Genomic DNA, 21,731 nt, shown 5'->3' with positions numbered 1-21,731 from the left:
AGATAAGTTAACTCCTAAAAATTGAAAATTCACTAGTACTTTTTTTATCTAATCTACATCCAACAAAATCAATATCTGAATATCCTATTAAGTCAATTGATGAGTCCTTAATATACCATAATCTTAGAGTTTGTGTACCTGTTAAATATTTAAGAATTTTTTTAACTGTATTTAAATGTGATTCTTTTGGATTTGATTGAAAGTGAGCACATAGACAAACACTAAACATAATATCTGATCTACTAGCAGTTAAATACAATAAAGAATCAATCATACCTCTATAAAATTTTGAGTCTACATTTTTACCTTCTTCATCTTGTCAAGCTTGCATAACGGGCTCATGGGGGTACCAATTCTTTGAGCCCTCCATTCCAAATCTTTTGAGTAGTTCTCTTGTGTATTTGCTTTGGATGATAGAGATCTCTTCCTTTGTTTGTTTGATTTGGAGTCTGAGAAAGAATGTAAGTTCTCCCATCATGCTCATTTCGAACTCTCCCTCATGAGCTTAGCAAAATCTTGACAAAGAGTTTCATTAGTAGACCTAAATATAATATCATCAACGTATATTTATATAACTAAGATATCATCATGATTTTTTTAATGAAAAGATTGTATCTACATTTTTCTTGAAAAATTATTTTAAGCAAGAATTTACTTAACCTTTTATACCAAGCCCTAGGTGCTTGTTTTAAACCATATAATGCTTTGTTTATATGGTTTCATTATATGATTTCATCAAGCCAAAGTACTATATGGTTTCATCAAGCCATATATGGTTTTAAACCATATAATTCTATGGCTTGATGAAACCATATAATGCCTCAAGATATGAATTTCCTCTTGGTTGCTTTGGCTTGTTCGCACATCCCACCGTTTCAGATTTGGCTTCTTTGAGCAAAACCCTATTCATCTCCTCCTATGCGAACGATCCAAGGCATTGATAAAAAAATAGAGAATCTGCAAAGAAGTTATGATTAGTAAGGGGACGAGAAGAGAAATCTAGGAAGGAGACTAGAGATAATAATGGCACTTGATGAACGACAGTCACAGAGAATCGCTACTGAGTGTTAAGGGACATGCGATCGATGCCCCTCAGCTCCACAAGAAGCATCACCCTTTTGGTCAACTCCTTGATGACACTCCAGTCATTAAAGGTCGCATCCTCAAGAATATAGATGAGGCAGGCATCTGAATCCATCTCACCAGGGGGAGAACGCATGCTACTTAGGCTAGCAGCAGTGGAAGGCTGAGCGAGAGAAGGCCGACCTCCAGTCTCCTAAGGGGGGTCGAAGCAGCAGGTAAAGAAATCATAAGTGGAGGAGATGTCGGTGCTAGGGTGACTATAGAAGTCAGAGCCGTAGCCGAAGGAGTCAAACTTGTAGGAGGAGTTGCCAAGATGATAGTGGCCTCGATTGATGAGCCATGCTCGTCTGCACCCTTTCCTTGGCAGGTCACTGACTTCTTGGAGGCACCTTCCGACGCGGGAGCCTTCCTTTTCTTTGGAAGGTTCCGCTTCATCTTGGCAATATCTTTCGGCCTCATTTCTACAATCAGCTAAACTTGGTCAGTGGCACTAAACTTAGAGATGGATAAAAAAGATAGATGCAGCACTCATCTCTAGGATCAGTTGGCTAAGTCCAGCATTAAAAAATACCTCCTTGGACATCAATTCATCAACCGAGGGAGCCTCAAAGTCTCTAAGAATCTTGAAGTGACCTTCTTCTTGGCCTCCAGCTTTGGATCTTTAACACTGAAGCCTGTGGCCAACCCTAGCTGGCAAGTTCCAGCCCTCGATTGTGGAGCTAGAAACAAACAAAAATTACTCCTTCCAACCATGAACGGAAGATGGAGCGCCCTTAATCAAAGGAGAAATTTCCTTCTGAGCAAAAAAATACCATCAATCCTTAGAGTGGGGATATCTTTTGATGGTGAAGGAGTGAAAAAGATCGACAGATGGTTGGACGCTAGCCATGAAACAAAGAACTAAAAAACCTATGACAAATCTAAAGGAGTTTGGGCAGCAGCACAAAAAGATAAATCATAAAAATGGAAGAGATCAAAGATGAATGGATGAATGAGAAATCTTAAGCCCGTCCGAAGCGCTTCCTCATATATGACAAGCTGATTAGGGGTTGGATTGTCGACGTGCTCATCGACCCCAGAAAGTCTAATATCAAATGCCGGGGGGATTCTATACCAAATCTGGATTCGACTCAAGTCATCCAGATTCAACATGGAGCGATAGTCACGGGACCTAGCTCACTCTGCTCGATCATTTTCAAGAAAAAAAGACTAGAATCATACCTAAAGAAAGAAGAAAAAAATGGAAGAATAGATGGGCAAAAAAGAAAACCCATCTGGGAGCAAAGAAAAGAGACAGAAGGAACGAAACAATTGCTAGAAAGCCTTCAAAAATCCTTCAGAAAGAGTTGTGTCGTGGAAGAAGAAAAAGCACCCCTTGCTTCAAAAAACTGCCTTAATGGACAAAAAAAGAGGGAATAGAAGACTCTGGCAGCAATTAGAGAAACCAAAGATAACCATTTTTTTATTTATAGTCAGGAAAAGATAATATTTGGATATCTAATCATTTCTTCTCCAACAAATTGAAGAAAGTAGCACATGCGCCATTCTCCTATTCGGTCAGTCACTGCCTTGGTTATGCAAATCGACACCACAATTCAAAAGTAGATGGTAAAGTGACGGACATTTAATTCTGTCAGGATGGCTTAAGTTGTGCCACCTCAAGCCTATCCAAAAGTCATGCACGTCCCATCAGTCAAACAGCCCTCTTCACATCATTGGCCCAAAAATGATAGGTATACTCCCTTCATCCGACTAAAGTCGGACTCGAGAGTAGGAGCATGTGTTGGAAAAAATTTCATACGGACCGAATTTATGAAAAGACCCAAAGCCCAAAATGACTGTATCCAGCAAGTCCATCAACAGAGATCTCCGACAACCCAAGGTCGGCCACCACCTTCTCTGATGATTCGAGGATGGCAACTGCTTTTGCCGATTAGTCCTCTGCGACCGTCCGACTAGAGCCTTGCTTGTCGACAGTGACTTGACGATCCTTGCACGTCATCACTAATGACTCCTCATCGACTGACCACTCATACGTTATGAAGCAGATCTGATGGTGGCACAAGACGACTGACCCCTAGTCGTCGCTGACCAGTTCGCGTCTCTATAATACTCAAATTGGCAATTCCATTTAAAATGCGACATCCGCCAGATAACAACTGTCGCTGTACTGATAAGGCAAATGCAAGTGCCACATCTTAAAATATCAAGCGACAATCTCATACCCAATGAATCACGTCCTAATTGTGCGAGATCGTGCCAACTAATTTGCCAACTGAAGCTCCAATTCTCTGTTATAAAAGAGGACCTTCGAAAAAGATATGCAACAATTCTGCCTCTCATGCTCCTTCTGTTGAATAAGATTTTCACTTGAACGTGGAGGATCCTCACGGAGCAACCTCCAGTTTGAACTTTTTTATAGGTCACACGCTCAGGAGGCCCATCTTATTATCAACTCCAGTGCTCTAATGCTGGTTGATTTCTTGCACCAACAAGAACAAACTCATGCTTTTCAAAAGAAATATTTAAAATTATATGATTGTATCCCAGAGTTATATAACAAATGGATCCATCAATTTTAATAAATATTTATTTCATATAATAAAATAATAATTAATATATATTGTAGTTTATTAGGTCACCAGCGATCGTAAGTATCCTTTTGTCGCTCAACTTGTAAAATAATAATTAGAAGAGTAGTTGATTAAATAACTTCAAACAAGAACGTGAGCATACTTTTGTTGGTCCTGACCCTGGAGCCCTAGTTTTTAAATTCTTTTGCTAATTGCCTCATATTTTTAAAATAGAAGGCATGCTGATGACATATAAAGTTCATTAGGCAAAGGTTGCTACCTAATTTGAAGTCAATATGCGCTTTGGAGAGTTATGCTTATTCAATAACCAACCAAATACCACTATGGTTGGTTTTTCACTGAGCACACCCCCACAGCATGTATTACATATTTGAAATATGTATATTTTTGTTTTTTTTTCTTTTTTAAATCCCAAATTTTGCTCATCCACAGCATTGTTGGAATAATAGCTCCATTTGTATTTAATTTAGGCTATGTTTTTTACCAAAAAAGGGCTATGTTTTGTTTGAAGCATAGCCATATATTATTTGCAAAATGAGCATAAAGATGAAATAGTTTATGCCCGACCATATTGTCTTATGCCTATATTTTGGGCGCAGGCTATCACAACAAGAATCCAGACTATTAGCGATGGCTATTTGCCGTCGCTAATAGTCCATCAGCCATCGTAATAACGTCACCATCATTAATTCCATCATAACAGCCAATCGAAAAAAATTTTATCGCTAAATATCCTTATTAGTGATGAAAAATATCGCCATCGCTAATATGATTATTAGCAACGGTGTTAGTGACGCAAGAACTCTATCGATAATTATTTTTTAATTTTTTAATTAAAATATAAAAAAATATTTAAAAAATATTAGTGACGGTGTTTTCATGGCTAATGTACTAATAATTATTAGCGATAAAAAATACCATTGCTGGTACCATCTCTTATTTTTTTTAATTTTAAAATTAAATATTATTTTAAAAAAATATTAGAGACGGTGGTATGGTCATTAATGCCGTCGCTACTTATTAGCGACGACATTCTTCATCACTAATACCATCACTAATAATTAATTTTATTTTTTTTAAAATTAATAAAAATATTTTTTTAAATATATTTTAATTAATCACAATGAATTATGATTTTTAATACATGTTACAATTAAAATCTAAAGATAATATGACAATAGAAATTAAAAATTAATTATATTACATTAAAAATATAAATTATACAATTTTTTTACAATCAATATAAAAAAAATATAATATATAAAAAAAATTAGGTCCGATCTTCATCGTCGTCTATCTCCTCCTCCGCTCCTCTCCAACAGCTGGTAGATGAGCGTCAGATGTCCCTGCATCCTGTAACGAAAAAAATAAAATAATAATAGTAAGTTTCAATACGGAGATGTATCTTTTGATACGGAGACGTATCTTTCGATACACTCCTCTGATTCTTGAATAGATTATTTCAATACATTCTATTCGATGATACGGAGCTATAAACATCTCTGATCCATCGATTAGACGGTTAGATTGAATTTTTAGCCCCTAGATCCCTTCTTAGATTCAAACATAAATATATGAAACTTCTAAATATGAAAACTTAAAACAAGTAAAAAAATTTAGTAATATAATTACCTGATGTGATGGTTAGAATGATGAGTTCAGCTGATCGCACAGGTGGGTCTCGAAGAAGCTTCACGACCATATCACGGATGGCATCCAAGGGGCTCTGAGGTTGCTGGCTCAAAAGCCTTTGCACACCTCCTCTATGTGTGCATCGCTCTAGATCTGGGACGTTGAGGCCTGTGAGGATGTCAAAGGATATCGAGCCGATGGATGGTCGAAGCTATGGTCGAATCCTATAATCCAACTTCTATTCACCCCTCTGGTGGTGCTAAGCCATCCCATAAGGTCAAGGGGGGACTGAGAAGATGGATCATCGCCACACCTCTTAGCAACGTACTCCACGTAATGCATCTGCACAGTCCAGAAATACATTAGTTCTAATATAAAAATTAGATCCTGTAACAACTTAATTAGTAAATAAAATTTAAAGTTTTTATCGCGATCTGTCATGACATAGAACCTAAATAGTCACCAGTCCTCCTAGACTAGTGTATGGTCTCCCATAATTACAGCTGGTTTAGTGGATGACCCAGTTGCCATATCTACAATATGTGAATAATAAAATTAAATTAATTAAAATATACATATAAGAGTTTTTATAATTATAGTGAAGAGTTTTGGTATAGATTTTTACCAGTTTGTCGGTCACAACATGTGTGCCGATCGAGCCACCCGTGTGCCTGATCTGATCTTGCTGGATAGCTCGATTTATCAAACCCTCTACCACCTATCGGAATACTCCTCACTGCTCTACTGGTTGTAGGGGGCTTGCCATATATCTGTCTGCATCCAGTGATCCATGAAGGACCTCCAGCCTGATGGTGACTGAGAGTCGGTGTGCTGGATGACGACTGTCTGAGGCTGTAGAGGCCATTTCGGAACCTCCATGTGGCCACCTCCTTAAAGGTCCGATGGCCAGCCTCCTCATCCTGAGTCACGAATCGATAGTGCTTCTGTAAGATAGAAGCAAGCATGTATTAATATGTAATTAAAATACCAACATATCGAGAAATTAAAAATTAAACTAGTTTTGACTTATCAGAAACATCTTCTAGGCTGCATCACAAGTTTCTGACAGCCAACTTGAGAACTCATTCATCGATCTCGACATCAATTAATGTATGATTTGATAATGACACGAGATGTAGAAGGCTCTCTAAATATACTGCAAAATTGATTTAGAAGAATACATGTTAACTCTAAAATTATTAAATTCTAAACATATTAATTGAGTATGTAGTACTTACGAGTGGCTCTAGATATGGATGATCTCTCTATCCTCCGATCGAATCAGAGATACTACGAACTGGACTGGTCCTCGACCATGGCACTGTATCTGAGAGTCGATGGTCGCTACTGCATGCGACTGTGGGGTCACTGGTGACCCCTTATCCTCTGAATCTGAGCACAAAACATCTAATATAAAGAATGTTATATTAGTTAACAAATGATAAAATAATATAAATAAAAATATATAAATTAAATGTTAGAGCTTACCATCTGGTGAGAGAAGTGCAGAACCATGTGAGCTGGCCGTGTGATCTCTCTCTCCTCGAGAGCTCTGTCCTCAGCTGGCATGGCTCCGACCTTTGGAAGACATGATGTATGCTCTCTAAAAATAAAAATAAATAGATTCATCAAATTAATTATACAATTATGGATAGCAATGCAAGATTTAAAATGATGCAAGATAAGTAATTAAAATGATCCAAGAATTACATACTTGGCACTACTCATCGGCCTCTTCATATACTTGGTATTTTTCGAAATTCTTTCGATTTTTTCTCTTCTTCTTCCTCTTCTTCCATCTCTTCTCTTTTTCTTCCTTTTCTTTCCCTTCTTGAGGAAGATTATCCTTCAAACAATCTCAATTGGATCTACCTCCTCATGTTGGCTATCTTCACGTGGAAGACTTTTTGGAGCATCCAATTTCACATCATCGAATAATTGATGAACTTCTACTATCTCATCCTCTTGAAAGCATTCTGATAATTGGGGCTTTTCTTCTTTTCAAGCACGTAATGAACAATTCGAGACTTAATTTTGCATACATCTACCAATCTTTTCTTTCTCTTTTTCTTGATGAAAAAGGAGTATAATACATTTGAGCAGCTTGTGTAGCTAGTATAAATGGCTCTTTGACATAAGCTTTTGATCCATGTTTGATTTCAATAAGCCCATACCGTAGATCAACCTTCATATCTTTGTCAGTATGATACTATTACCTTCAATATAGCTCATCTTAATCACTTCTTTGAAGATTCTATAGTAGTCGCTCTTTGCCTTATCGTCCCACCAGCTGTTTTTATATATATACCACTGTTTATTGTACTTTTATAATTTTCATATTGCTGGATATAAAATTTGAAACCATTTACGTTACAGCCATTATAGCATGTTACGTATTTTTTAGGCTCATAACCTAATGGTCTTAGCCTCATTGGTATGAACTCGTTCCCTTGAATGACCTGCATATTATAAAAAAAAATAATATATAAAATGATAATGGATGCTTATCAATTAACAAAACTAACATGCAAAGTTTCTAAGCACTGTGTTGATATTTCTTCATCACTTATGCTGGATTTTCTCCTTTCAACATCTCATTATATTGCCTAAACATGCATAAATAAGTATACTAAATAAGTGATTAAAGTGTTGAGATTATGATGGATACTTACAGGACATATGGGTCGACCTCCACGTAGTTTAGCAAAATATATATCTCTGTCTGTCGAAGTTCAATATAGAGAAAATCTGACGAACCTCGTTCCAAATTCTCAAGTGGGATAGGTAAATATTGAGATCTCATGCTCTATTCCTTAGCATCACCATCATCATTTCAACCCACTTGAGTCAGCTTGGTCTGCATACTGGATTAAAGTAGTGTCGGCTGAAATTTGAAATCTTTTCTATTATATAAGCCTCCATAATAGAACTTTCGACTCGGACCTTATTTTTTATTTTCTTCTTGAAACTATGCACGTATCTTTCAAATAGATACATCCATCTGTACGGCACTAGACCTTCCACCCTAGCATCATACCTCAGATGAATCATGAAGTGCTCTATGGAGTCAAAGAAGCTGGGAGGAATATTGTTTTCAATTTACATAGGATCTTTACACTGCTAGCCTCAAGACTGAAGATGTGATCGATAGATAGTTCGATAGTACAAATATCTCTGAATAGAAGGCTAAGCTTGATCCAAGAACTTCATATAAAGTTAGAAAGGAGATCATGCTAAATCAATGGGAGTAATTGTTATATGAATACATGGCAGTCATGGCTCTTTAGCCCATAAAACTTGCAATCTTTAACATTGATGCATCGAGCTAGATTACTTGCGTAACCATCTGAAAATTTAAGGTTCTTACATCATTTACAAACATCCTTCAGCTACTCCCTTGTTCAGGTATAAGATACTTTCGGCTTTAAAATTTTTTCAGGTGACACCTCAACTAGCTCTAATAGAGGATGTTTGCATATATTCTTCATATCTACTCGAGCTGGAGATTGTCCTTCATTTACCCTCAACATCCATAATAGTGTAAAAAATATTATCAATACATTCTTGTCGATATATATGATGTCAAGATTATGATAGATCAAATTGGTAGACTAGTAGGACAATTCTCAGAAGATGCTTCGCTTTATCCAGTTATGAGTTGTATCGAACTCTCGAGGCTTTTGCTTGTCAAATTTAATACCAAACGAGATTTATCCAATTGGGATATCCTCTATAACACTTCCATGCCACTGAGGTACTGGGACGTATGGTCCTTCTCTATCTTATTTCTCCTGAAACTATCCCGCTGCTTTCAAAAAGAATGATGCTCGGGGAGGAATTGATGATGACAATCGAACCAGTAGGACTTATAACATGCTCAAGCTAAAATAATTTTGTATTCTCCATACAATAGGGACATGCTAACTTTTCATAAGTGCTTCATCCTGACAGCATCCCATAAGCAGAAAAATCGATAATGGTCCACATCAATGCAGCCTTCATTACAAAATTTGCTTCTTTGATGCATCAAAAGTATGAATCCATCAGATCAAAATAATTTAGCTCATCAATAAGAGCCTTAGATATATATCAATGCTTCTACCAAGATATTATGGTCTAAAATGACTAATGTAAGAAAGATGTTACATTCTTTCATGCACATACCATATGGCAGATTGTATGGAATGATAAAGACTGACCAACATGAATAAGGGACTGCTATATGACTGAATGGTATAAAACCATTCGTAGATAGATCCAGTCGGACATTGCATGATTTTTGAGCAAATAAAGGGTCAAAGTATCAAATTACTTCCATACCTCACTGTCCGACGGATGCCACATTATATTGGGGTGCTTGTGTGGTCTTCTTTGTACCGTCTCATCTGTTCAACAGTACTCTTGGATAAGTAGAGTCTTTGAAGTCTAGGAGTGAGAAAAAGTATCGAAGAATCTTGTATGATATGTCCTTCTTGTTAAATGTATGTCCTAGAAGTCAATATGGCTAACACATTGTAATAAATTTAGGATATAATTTTATACTTAATATATTGATTTGATCAATAAAAAATAAATTTATTTTTTATTCAAGTGTGATGTTCCTTGAATCATCTATGAAATTAACTTTCGATACATATTCTCAAGTGTTGAGAATTAAAGATATGTATTTAATTCCTAAATACTTCCGATCATAAGATCATCATGAGGATGGTGATCAATCTGGATAGATTGACGTACAAATCACTTTCTTCAGGATAAATGAGTCTCTAGTCTTCAGTGTAAAGACACTAGACGATGAGTGTGGGTAGTTGTTAGAGAATAACTATACTGAGCGTGACCATATGAGAGATCACTTGGATTTTTATTCATTAATCAGTGATTGTCTCGATACTGTAGTTGTGTGATTGGTTCTTTGATCTGAGATGGCACTACTATCCAGTGAGGCTGCTAGAATTTAATTGACACATAAACATGAGTCTCAATGAGCCTTTGTAGTAGATGTTGGCGACAGTTGATCCACTGTAAGAGTAGAGTGCGCATCAAGATGGGATCTATCAATTTTGATAGAGAGGAGTAGTCTATAAAATTTGAGAGACTAAGTTCGAGAGTCTGTAGCCACAGCACTATGATTGATGAAAAAGATTTTCATAAAATTATAATTGGACTTGAGCTGATCGAATCTATCATATGACTGATTTGAGGTTTGACGATTTATCCATGACTTATCATCTATCGGGACTCACGATAGAGGGATTGAATCACACGTTAACTACACCTAAAGATTCATTTCAATTTTACTAGATTGTCACTATATACTGCTAGGTATCACTAGTGGATTGTGAGAGCTCACTAGGGTTATTCTAGATCGACAATCTTTGATGAGTTAAAATAGAATTATTCGACCAATTGAAAAGAGTTTCAATGATACTTTGATAGAGATCATTGTATATCTCACTATCAGATAGAATTGAACCTATGGGGTCATACAACAAAGAGATTAGGTTAGAATTAGTAATTGAGCTATGAAGTATCAATTTGGTTTAGAAAAACTCGATTGGGTTCAAGGTAACTTTATAGCACATGGTTGGACCTAATTTTTTTTTATGTTTGAATTTTTTATTTGATAAGATAATTTAAACTTAATTATCTTCTAATAACTTACATGAATTAAATTCAAAAGACTTCAATTGTTGGGTGTCTAAGATTTTGGATCAAATAAATTAAGGATGCAAGACCCTAATTAATTTTTTTGATAGTTATTCTTGGACGCCACCTTGATTTGATCAAATTGGCATGTCCCATGATTAGAGGATTTTTGATCTTATATGGGCGTGCCTTGGGTACACTTTGGGGTGTGTTTATGTGGGTACAAGGGCTCCAAGAGTTAGCACCTAAAAAGATTCCTAATGGAAGTTGAATAACTTAAGTTATTAGGAAATCTAATGCAAGTAGGACTTGTATTATGAGATTGAATATGGTTCAATCTTATGCTTATTTAAAAAAATCTCTCCTAAGGTCCCTAGGCAATCCAAACCAGCACTCCACATGCCATAAACAAAGCCCCATGCCCTTTCTTCCTCTCTCCCTCTCTTTTCCTTGGGACGTCCCACACGTCCTCCCTTTGGGGCATCTCTTCTTTCGATGTGCAGTCAGGGTGGTTATAGCTACTTCATTATATTTATCGATGATCTATCTAGTATGCATACGTGTATCTGATAAAAACAAGTATGAAGCTTTTGAAAGGTTCAAGAAATTCAGAAGTGAAGTAGAAAAATAAATTGGTAAACCCATTAAGATTCTTCGATTGATTGAGGAGGTGAATATCTTAGTCAAAAATTTCTAGGATATCTAAAGGACAATAGTATAGTCTCTCAATGGACTCCTCCTGAAATACCTCAGTTCAACGGGATATCTGAAAGAAGGAATAGAATCCTATTGGATATGGTCAGGTCCATGATGAGCTTCACTGATCTACCTTATATCTTTGGGGACATGTCTTATTAACCTCATTCACTTGTTGAATAAGATTCCATCAAAGTTCGTTCCTACCATACCGTATGAGATATGGTATGGTAAAAATTGAGTCTAGGTTATCTTAAGTCTTGGGGATATCCCGTCTATGTCAAAAAATAGATAGTGATAAGTTAGAGAATAGATCTATTATAGCTCTTTTATAGGATATCCAAAAGAATCCATCGGATACTACTTTATTTTTCATAAGATCACAATGTAATTGTGAGTCGAAACATCATATTCTTAAAAAAATAGTTTATCCAGGATAGTGGCAGTGGAGGTTAGTTGAGCTCGAAGAGAAGGTCTCTGAAGAGCAAAGACTATAGATCCTCAAAAATTTTTATTCATGAGCCAGTAGTTGACGTTCCTCTACCACCTCGTAGATCTAGCCGGATCTCCTGACCTCTTGAAAGGTACATGGATATGCTTACGAAGGAAGTAAAGAAAATATTTCTTACGAGAGATAGGATCATGGTGATATCCTAATATCTTTGACGAGGTAATGTCTGACATCGATTTCAAGAAATGGTTAGATGCGATGAAGTCAGAAATTGACTCGATGCACTTGAATCAAGTTTGGACTTTAGTGGATCACTTGAGGGTATTGTACCCATTAGGTGTAAATAAATCTATAAAAAAAAAATAGGTGTCGATGGTAAGGTAGAACTATAAAGCTAGGCTTGTGGCTAAAATTATAGTCAGCACGAGGGCATTGACTATCAAAAAAAATTTCGTCCGTAGCCATGCTGAAATCTATCCACACTCTGCTTGCTGTTGCAGCTTACTATGATTATGAAATCTGATAGATGGATGTAAAAACTGCTTTCCTGAATGGATATCTTGAGGAAGATATCTATATAGAGCAGCTTTGGATTTACATCTGGTGATGGTGATCACAGAGTCTACAAGCTACAAAGGTCTATATACGGATTAAAGCAAGCTTCTCAGAGTTGGAATCATCATTTTGATGAGGCAATCAAATTATTTGATTTCATAAAAAATGAAGAAGAATAATATGTATATAAAAGGGTCAGTGGGAGGCAATAATATTCCTCATATTGTACGTGGATGATATTCTCCTCATTGGGAATGATATTCCCATGCTAACGATGGTCAAAAGATGGTTGTCCAAAAAATTTCTATGAAAGATTAGGAAAAGCATCCTATATTTTCGGAATAAATATCTATAGGGATAGACCTAAATAGATACTAGGCCTATCATAAAAGCTGTACATAGAAAGGTACTAAGAGGTTCAGCATGAAAAATTTAAAAGAGGACTTTTGCCTCTTAGGCATGGTATTAATCTTTCCAAGAGATATATCCAACCACATCTGAGGAAGTTCAGTGCATGATAGATTCCTTATACCTCAGCCATAGAGAGCCTCATGTATGTTATGCTATGTACTCGACCTGATATTGCCCTTGCTGTGAGTGTCATGAGCAGGTATCAGTCGAATCCAGACGAGAAGTACTGGATAGCTATGAAGAACATCCTTAAGTACTTGAGAAGGATTAAGGATTTATCTTTGATCTTTGGAGGAGATTCAAAATTGTGAGTCGAGGGGTATACTGACTCAGACTTCATGTCTGATCATGATGATAGAAAATCTACATCAGGATATGTGTTCATTTGTAATGGTAGCACAGTCAGTTGGAAGAGTTTCAAGAACCTATCATAGTGGATTCGACCATAGAGGCTAAATATGTCGCTGCTTCGAATGCTGCAAAGAAAAGCTTTTGGCTAAGAAGTTTATCGTAAAACTTGAAGTTATGATATCGGATGCCATACCACTTTACTGTGACAAAATAGAGCCATAGCACTTGCTAAGAACCAAGATCTCATCAGAAATCAAAGACATCGAGCGGCGGTGTCATATCATACACGACTATCTCGAAAAAAAATATATCGATGTATGAAAAGTAGACTCTGCGGACAACGTGGCAGATCCACTGAAAAGTAATTGAGCCATCGAAAATGAAAGTCCACTTTGAGAAGATGGGACTTAGATTAGTGACCAATTGCTTTAGTCCAAGTGGAAGATTGTTAGATGTATGTCCTAGAAGTTAATATGGTTGACACATTATAATAAATCTAGGATATAATTTTATACTTAATATATTGATTTGATTAATAAAAAATAAATTTATTTTTATTCAAGTGTGATGTGTCCTTGAATCGTCCATGAAATTAACTTTCGATACATATTCTCAAGGTGTTGAGAATTAGAGACATGTTTTAATTCTTAAATGCTCCTGATCATAGGATCATCATGAGGAAGTGATCAATCTAAATAGATCAACACACAGATCGCTTTCTTGGGATAGATGGGTCTCTAGTCTATAGTACAGAGATACTGAATGACGAGTGCGGATAGTTGTTAGAGAACAACTACTACTGAACGTGATCATACGAAAGATCATTGGATTTCTATTCATTCGTCAGTGATTGTCTCGATGCTGTAGTTATGTGACTGATCTTTTAATCTGAGATGGCACTACTGCTCATAGTGAGGCTGTTGAAGTTTGATTAACACATAAACATGGATCTCAATGAGCCCTTGTAGTGGATGTTGATGAAGTGATCCACTGTAGGAGTAGGATGCGCATCAAGATGGGATCTATCAACCTTGATAGAGAAGAGTAGTCTTATGGAATTTGATAAACTAAGTACGAGAGTCTGTGGCCACAGCAATATAATTGATGAAAAAGAATTTCCATAAAAATCACAATTAAATTGAGCTGATCGAATCTATCATATGACTGATGTTAAGATTTGATGATTTATCCATGATCTGCCATCTAGTCGAGACTTATGATAGAGAGATTGAATCACACGTTAACTACATCTAGAGATTTATTTTGGTTCTATTGGATTGCCACTATATACTGTTAGGTGTCACTGGTAGATTGTGAGAGCTCACTTAGGTTGTTCTGAATTGACAATCCTTGATGAGTTAGAGTGGAATTGTTCCAATCCATTGAAAAGAATTTCAATGATACTTTGATAGAGATCATTGTATATCTCACTACCAGATAGAATTGAACCTATGAGATCACACAACAAAGGAATTAGGTCTGGAATTAGCAATTGAGCTTATGAAGTATCAATTGGGTTTAGAGAAATCCGATTGGGTTCCAGATAACCTTGCTAGCATATGGTTGGACCTAATTTTTTTTTTACGTTTGGATTTTTTATTTGATAAGATAATTCAAATTTAATTACCTGCTAATAACCTATATGAATTAGATTCAAAGGACTCCAATTATTGGGTATCTAAGGTTTTGGATCAAATAAATTAAGGGTGCAAGACCCTAATTAATTTTTTTGATAGTTATTCTTGCGTGCCACCTTGATTTGATCAAGTTAGGTGTGTCCTATAATTAGAGAACTTTTTGATCTTATATGGGGCATTCTTTGGGTACACTTTGGGGTGTATTTATGTTGGTGCAAGGGCTCCAAGATTTGGCACCTAAAAGGATTCCAATAGAAGTTGAATAACTTAAGTTATTAGAAAACCTAATGCAAGTAGGACTTGTATTATAAGATTGAATAGGATTCAATCCTTATGTCTATTTAAAGGATCTCTCCTGATCTCTAGACAATCCAAACCAGCACTCCACATGCCATAAACAAAGCCCCACGCCCTCTCTTCCTCTCTCCCTCTCTTCTCCTTGGGCGTCCCATACGTCCTCCCTTTGGGGTGTCCCTTCTTCCTCACGCCCAAGGCTGTTGGGCATCCCTTCTATTGTGGTTCTTGGTGTTTGGTAGCAGCATAAAGCAAAGGAGAAAGACAAGAAAGAAAAGAAGAAGAAGATCAAGTGTTGATCATGATCCAGACTTCGTTCAGATTCACAGGCTAAATTTTCTTAGAGAAAAAAATTCAACTTGAAGAGGACTGTTCCAGACTGATCATGAGTGGATACCCATAAAGTTCGGATACTTATATGGCTAGAAGAAAATTTTTTCTTCCAGATGCAGATTTGAAGAAAGGGATTGCGAAACAGGTATGCGATTTGATTACAATCTGAATTTCAGCATATATCAATTTCAGCACATGAACTAGTTCCTTATGATTTTATATTTTTATGCATGCATGATTCAGATTAAAAGTATTTTAATTTCTATTCCACTATGGTATTTATTTTTTTTTTTTGAAATACACGTACATGCCCCAAACTTCAAATTCCAATACTTCTGATTTCTACCCTCTTGCCTCGGCTTAAATCGGCTTGCACCACATGTGCTGCATGAGCTCTTCTATTGATCCTCCTTATAGAAAAGCATGCAACTATTACGGTATGCATCTATCTTCTCATATCCCATGCCCAATCTTTTCATCATTTTTTTCGAAGCATAGAAGCTCCTAATAAGCTTCTCATCCTTCGATAGTATTTTCTTTATTATTGCTACTATCCTATCATAACAATTGACCATCATATTAAACTCGGTCTTTAAGTTCAACAACTCTAACACAGCTGATATACAGTGTGTGTTTCACATCTCGATCATAGTAATTCATCAGCATCTTTCAGCATACGATAGAAATTACCGCTGTCATTTTTGGATCATCATCTACATCTCAGTTAAATTCAGAACCAGCCACATCCATAACTATATCCACCATTCTATCTATTTCCATGTTTTACTTGGTTCTAATCCTCATAACTTTCTCTCATGTCTCTCCATGCAGGTACCAATACTTATAGTTGGCATAAATCCACTCTTATACAAATGGATAATAATTGTATCTCTATCAAATATTTTTCTATTGCCACATCTGTTACAAGGGTAACGAGCCTATCCTTGATGTAAGAGTACGCATTCTCAAAAATAAAACTGCAAAAGTACTCTATACCCTCCTTTATTCAGCAGAATCTCTTATCTACTATTCGATGGTTTATCCAACTACAATCTATAGCAAACTATCTAAGAATTCTGCATATACATAAATACAAGATAATTGCTAAATACTATTTTATCGTTCAAAATGGCTTACATAGTAAACATATGCTATCATCAATTAATAGGTAAAAATAGGTCCTATTCCATTCAAGAAATGCATTACTTTATAGGTCTATTACAGCAATCAAATGATATGCAACAAGGCCAAAAGAAATTTTGCAGCATTTTCTTTAGTTCTCTCATATAGGGAGAACAAAAAGAAAATACGGTTTGAAATTTTTTTCGAACCTTCAGCATACTATTGATTACTGTAATGACCTATAGAATTGCTTGTATTTTTCAAACTATCCATGGTGGTAATCAATTGATCAATGTATATAATTCTTTCATCCATATAAAAATAAATAAATATATGAATATATTAGAATATGTCATCAATTAATTGATGGGACAATTGCTCCATGCAATGTAAATTTTATTAAAATTAATACATAATTAATGCTGCCCGGCACCTTCCATCAGTCTGAGCGCACTGGGCATGTGAGGCTAGATGTCTTAGACGTCAGCTATGACCCGAGGTCTGGACATGCAGGACATACCCAGACCCCGTGTTTGCAATGCTGCCGGCACCTTCTCTCGATCGAGCACTCTGCATGCCTAGACCCAAATCTTATGTACCTAATTAATTAATTATCTAACTAATTAATTAAATCAATATTTAATTAACTTTTAGTGATGGCACTAGCCATCACTAATGCCCTTACTAATAGTAGACAATATTATCCATCACTAATACTATCACTAATATTCATGAAAATACTCACAGATGCACTGATGCGGGGACAGATCACGGGGTAGGGGGTAGGGCAGGGTTGGGGCGGCTGGCTCGGGGCCACAAGCTGGGGGTGGCGAGGTCGGGGTCGCAAGGTTGGGGTGGGGGCTGATGGAGTCGGGCCATGGGGTCGTGAGGCCGCGGGGGGTGATGGGGCTGCGGGATGGGGGCGGTGGGGTGGGGGCCGCAGGGTGGTGAGGTTGGCTTGGGGGTGCGGAGGGCCGGTGGGGTTGCAGTGGCTGTGAGATGCTGGAGAGGGGGGTTGACGGGGGGTGAGGATGCCGGAGAGTGGGGTTGGGGGGCGGGAACGGGAGAGAATGAGTAAGGAGGGAGAAATTTTTTATTTTATAAAAGACGAACTATTAGCGAGAATGACAAAGACGGCGAGTTGTGGAAACTCCGTTACCCGGCTGCGTCAATGATCCATATTTCGGATGTGAAGTATAATAGTTATTTTTTGGTCTTTATCATGCTTAGTTGAGAACGGAAGAAGCAGTCTTTTCAGTTGGCTAAAAATATCAAAGATCCCATACCGCTAATAAAATATTTTTATTAAATTTTTAAAATATTTTTTTTAAAAAATTAGCGACGACAAGAATTCCGTCGCTAATACTGTCGCTAATAAATTAGCGATGGCAACTTGCCGTCGCTAAAAACCATCACTAATAATCTTCCACACCTTCATAAATGTCTGAATATGGTATAATTTTAAAATTTAAAGCTCATTCTTATTATTTATTATTTAAATAATTATCGTTAAGTATCATCATAAAAATCACCTTGATCCGACAACCCTAGCTATATCGATAAATAAAATTTGATTTATTTGATCACAAATGATCTCATGATGATCTGATAGATAGAGGCCACCGATAGGTCTGAAAATTTACAATGATAATCTCAGTGATATTTATAGCATACTATCAAAATTTTATTTCAATCAGATATTATTATCATAGTCAATTTAGTACGGAATGATTTCGATCGTTAAATAAAAAATGAGTGATCAAAAGGCCAAACGATGTCCTATTAAGGTAATTTTTTAAAAAAATGATCTTTGCTACTACTTTAATCATTTGTATGGTGGTGATCGTAAAATCTAAAATGTATGTATATAAATCATCTACGTTAAACAGATCTTACAAAAGGACAAGTATAATTACTTAAGGATTTTAAGAATGAGTAGCAAGAGACATATAATTTTGGATCATTCATATACGTACATTTTGAATTTTACGATCATCACCGTATAAATGATTAAAGTAGTAGCAAAGATCGTTTATCTAAAAAATTATCTTATAATCGGATATCGTTTGGCCTTTTAATTACTCATTTTTTATTTAACGATCCAAATTATCCCGTACTAAATTGACAATATAATGATATCCGATTGATGTAAAATTTTGATAGTATGCTATAAATATCATCAAATTATCATTGTAAGTTTTCAGACCCATCGATTATCTCTATCTATCAGATTGTTATATGATTGTTCGAGACCATCGAAATCAAATTTTATTGATCGATATAGCTAGGCAATCGGATCGAGGTAGTTTTTTGTGACCATACTCTAATGATAATTATTTAGATAATGAACGATAAGATGAATTTTAAATTTTAAAATTATATCATATTCAAAAAAAATAAAAAAAATTATGTTCTGCATTGAGTATTAGCGACGGCAACTACCGTCACTAATACTCTTCCTGTCATCACTACTAATTTTAGTATATAATTTTTTTTTATTTTTTGCTATGGCTCATCCTTGCTAATGATTATTAGATACGATAATTATCGTCGTTAATACTTTTTCGTCATCCCTAATAATTTTAATAAATATTTTTTTTGTGATGACGAATATCGTCTTTAATAGTACCGTCGCTAATAATCATTAACGATGGCAATTCCATCGCTAATACCGTTTACGCAGTCGGTAAAACTAATATTAGCGATGGTGAGAATGCCGTCTCTAATAGCCATCAGTAAAATAATTATTAGCGATAGAATTATTGCCGTCAATAATACCATCACTAATAAAAATATTAGCAACGAAAAAATACCATCGCTAATATCTTAATTTCTTATAGTGTATTGCATATCTATCTTAAAATAGGCTTATGTCTACTCTTTATTCCTATTTAATTATTTTAAATTATATCTTTTGAAATTAATTTATACTATTTATTATATTAAATAAATATTATAATATTATAATTATTATTTTATATAAAGTATTGCTAGCATATTAGTATAGCATCGCTGGTGTAAAATATTATCATATTTTAGTACTCTAATAAAATATTATAATACTATGGTACTATATGTTGTATTTTGTATATGATAACTAAATATATCTTGATATGCTAAAATATTTCTATAATATTATTAATAAAAAATTAACAATTATCACAAGGCTATTAAATTAATATTATATAATATTGTTCTAGTGTTATTCTAAAATATCGTACCATATAATGTTATTATAATAATATTTTCATGTTTAATGCTCATATTAATTATAATAAATTCATATTAATATTATAAGAAAATAATTATGTCTATTAATATATTAAGATATATATTATTATAAAATAATATCATCATTTAACATAAATATCATAATACAAAATTTCTACATACAGTATATAATATTATTCTTTAATGACATAGCATTAAGATACCGTATAGAATATTCTATAATAGATCAAGGGGTAGTTATTTAATTTATAAATTGAAAATTTATCTCAATTTTCATCTTATTTCAAAATTTTTGATAATTAAACGAAACTTTGGTATAAATACCTGCATAGCTATATGACGTGGTATAATTTTTTCTTATTCATTTTTTTCTCATGGTTCCACCAGAGGCCACCTTAGAGTTTAAACCTGTCTTGATTGCATGTATATAAAAATATTTTCTATAATATTTTAAGTCTATTAAATAAAAATTCAAGAATTATTTAAGACTTTAAATTAATATTATAATATTACATTGATGCACTTAACAAGAGTTTTTTTTTTTTTTTTTTGATAAAATAACTTAACAAGAGTATTACCAGGCGAATGCAACATAGTACGAGATAAAAAGTAACAATGAAACAATCGGAAGTACACTTGCCAGGTAGAATTGCTGGTTAGTAAAGTAAGCAATTACTTTGTACCAAAAAAAAAGCCAGGTTAATTATGCACTATTTGACAGCCTGTAATTTATGAGCTAATTCTCGAGCTGGATTTCAGCTTATACTAATTAACTGCAACACTATTCAAGTTTGCTTAATTTGTCTTCCGATCAAGTCCGAAGTTGGTTCATTTCATAATTGGCGGAATTCGATGGTGTGCCTCTTATCAAGCATCCTTCTCTTTTAGCTCTAAGGGTTTAGTTTCCAGCTGCCATTAGATAAACACTCCGTCCCTCCCTTTGGGACTCATTTGGTCTGTAAGAATCGAAGGCGCAAAAATATAGTTAACAAAAAAAATGAAAAAAATTAATCTTGTTTGGTTGGAGATTTTAAACGAGAGATTTTGAAAAAAAAAAAGTGTGCCTTTGGGAACATAATTTCAATATTTCATGGGAAAAAAAATTAATATAGAACGTGAATTTTTGAAATTTTTATACTATAAAATTAGAATCTCTTTTTTTTAAAATATCTTTTTAAACTATTAAAATATCTACATTGAAATGAACATTTTCTCCATACAATGTCTTAAACCTTTCTTCACCACGATCTGAGCCAAATACCCTTAGCAATCATAATTTTTAATCAAAAAACGATGGTAATGTGTAAAATAGAATAAGATTTTTTTATATTAAAAAATAATAAATATTTTATATAATTTTTTCAAAAAAAATAGATATTCAATCAAATATAATCACTTTGAAATGAGTTACTTTTCTATGATCAATCAAACATGCCAAAATATTTTTTTAAGTATCATATTTTCATGAATCGTCTATGCAGGATTAACAGTTTAGAAAAAAAAAAATTTTTTACAGACCAAATGAGTTCTTAATTTCTCGATTGGTATAGGAGTTAGTTTGTCTAGTTATGCATTAACTACTTGATGAATTTTGGATTATTTATTCTTACAAGATATTTGATCTTGTTATGATTATAGTTTGAAGTTTTTTTTTTTTTTGGTAGAAATAGATTCAAGTTAAAGATAAGGATTCTT

The sequence above is a fragment of the Elaeis guineensis genome, chromosome 6 (assembly GCF_000442705.2).
Source record: "Elaeis guineensis isolate ETL-2024a chromosome 6, EG11, whole genome shotgun sequence".
NCBI lineage: Eukaryota > Viridiplantae > Streptophyta > Magnoliopsida > Arecales > Arecaceae > Elaeis > Elaeis guineensis.
Note: the sequence above shows the minus strand (reverse complement) of the source record.